Raw genomic sequence first — 2,399 nt, forward strand, 5'->3', positions numbered from 1 at the left:
AATCTACTCACCTCAGCCTCCCAAAGCGCAGGATTACAGGCTGAGCCACCAAGCCCGGCTTGGCCAAGATCTTATTGCTAGTTGCTTCCTATTCTTCTTCTTCTTCTTCTGTTTTTTTGAGTCTTACTCTTTTGCTCAGGCTGGAGTGTAGCAGAATGCTCAGGGCCACCAAAGCCTCCACCTGCTGGGCTCAGGTGATCCTTCTGCCTCAGCCTTCCAAGTAGCTGGAACTATAAGCACACACCACTATATCCGGCTAATTTTTTGATTTATTGTAGAGATGAAGTCTTGCCAAGTTGCCCAGGCTGGTCTTGAACCCTTGGGCTCAGGCAATTCTCTTGCCTCTACCTTCCATAGTACTGGGATTACAGATGCTAGTCACCAAGCAAAACTCTTTTTTTTTTAATTCTCCTGTATTGAGGAGAACCTATCATTCTGGTCTTAGGGCACAGGTTACTTCCTTGACTATCCTGATTAGTAATACTCTCACCTTCAAACACTATCACATCATCCAGTTTATTTTTCTCCTTTAATGCTCGTTTTCTTTTTTTTGAGTTGGAGTCTCACTCTGTTGTCCAGGCTAGAGTGCAGAGGCACGCTCAGGGCCACTGCAGCCTCGACCTACTGGGTTCAAGCGATCCTTCCGCCTTAGCTTTCCAAGTAGCTGGAACTACAGGCATGTGCCATGTCTGGCTAATTTTTTGATTTATTGTAGAGATGAGGTCTAATAAAATTGTCTAGGTTGCGAACCCATGGGCTCAGGCAGTCTTCTCTCAGCCTTCCAAAGTGCTGGGATTATAGGCATGAGCCACCACGCCCGGTCTCTTTAATACTCTTATTGTAATTGAATTTAGCTTATCCATATGTATTTTTGACTTTTTATTTTTAATTATGGTAAAATATATGTAACATAAAATTAACTATCTTAACCTTTTTGTTTTAAAGAGATAGGGTCTCACTCTGTTGCCTAGGCTGGTCTTGCATGAGCTACCATACCTGGCCTATCTTCACTATTTTTAAGTAGATAGTTCTGTATACTGTTGCATACTATTTGCGCTACCTCATGAAAGTGGAATCATACAGTATTTGCCTTTTGTGACTGGAGTATTTCACTTAGCATGTCTTCAAGGTTCATCTATGTTGCAGCATGTGTCAGAATTTTCTTCCCTGAGGGTGAATCATCTTCCAGTGTATGTATATAGCATTTTGCTTGCCATTCATCCACTGGTAAAGACTCAGGTTACTTCTACCATTTGGCTACTGTGAATACTGCTGCTATGAAAATGGGTGTATACTATCTTCTTTTGAGTATATACTAACTCCTCACTTAACATTGTCCACAGGTTCTTGGAAAATGTAACTTTGAGTGAAATGATATACAGCAAGTCCTAGAATAATGCCATTTCCCATAGTGTTGATGAGAAAAAAATTGGCTTATGTGTTGCTTCACTTAAAGTCACAGTTTCAAGAATCTATCGACAAAGTGAGAACTTACTATATACCCAGAAGTGGAATTGCTAGATCATATGGTAATTCTATTTTTAATTTTTTGAGGAATCACCATACTATTTTCCATAGTGCTTATACCATTTTACATTCCTAATAACAGTCACAATGGTTCCAATTTCTCTACAACCTCAACAACACATGTTATTTTCTGACAGCAGTCATTCTAATGTTTATGAAATAGTTTTAAACACACACACAGTTTGCTGTAGACTCAAATTCCTGGGCTTAAGCAATCCTCCAGCCTCAGCCTCCAGAGTAGCTAGGACTACAGGCACAAGCCGCTACACCCAGCTAGTTTTGTAAATTTTAAATAAATTTCTTTGTGCCGGGCATGGTGGCTCACGCCTGTAATCCCAACACTTTGGGAGGCGGAGGTGAGAGGATTGCCTGAATCCAGAGGTTCAAGACCAGCCTGGGCAACATGGTGACACCTTGTCTCTACAATAAATTAAAAAAATTAGGCCGGGCTTGGTGGCTCAGCCTGTAATCCTAGCACTTTGAGTGGCCGAGGTGAGTGGATTGCCTGAGCCTGTGGGTTCGAGGTCAGTATGGACAACTTGGCAAGACTGCATCTCTACAATAAATCAAAAATTAGCCGGATGTGGTAGCGCACGCCTATAGTTCCAGCTACTTGGAAGGCTGAGGCAGAAGGATTGCTGAAGCCCAGCAGGTTGAGGCTGGGATGGCCGGGAACGGCCACTGCACTCCAGTCTGGGTGACACAGTGAGACTTCAACTCAAAAAAATAAAAATAAAAAAATTAGCTGGGTGTGGTGGTATACACCTGTAGTTCCAGCTACTTGGAAGATTGAGGCAGAAGGATCACCTGAACTCAGCAGGTCGAGGCTGCAGTGGCTGTGAGCATGCCACTGCACTCCAGCCTGGGCGACA

The 2,399-nt window shown here is 42.9% G+C and overlaps 1 protein-coding gene across 1 annotated transcript in view; it reads right to left on the reverse strand.

Moving 5' to 3' along the window:
* The window catches only part of PDIA3 (protein disulfide isomerase family A member 3), a 24,762-nt gene that overhangs the window by 18,473 nt on the left and 3,890 nt on the right, over window positions 1-2,399 (reverse strand). The gene's annotated exons all lie outside the window — the stretch shown is intronic.

The sequence above is a fragment of the Carlito syrichta genome, unplaced genomic scaffold (assembly GCF_000164805.1).
Source record: "Carlito syrichta isolate Samal-C Ts95f unplaced genomic scaffold, Tarsius_syrichta-2.0.1 Scaffold304305, whole genome shotgun sequence".
In the NCBI taxonomy this organism is placed as follows: domain Eukaryota; kingdom Metazoa; phylum Chordata; class Mammalia; order Primates; family Tarsiidae; genus Carlito; species Carlito syrichta.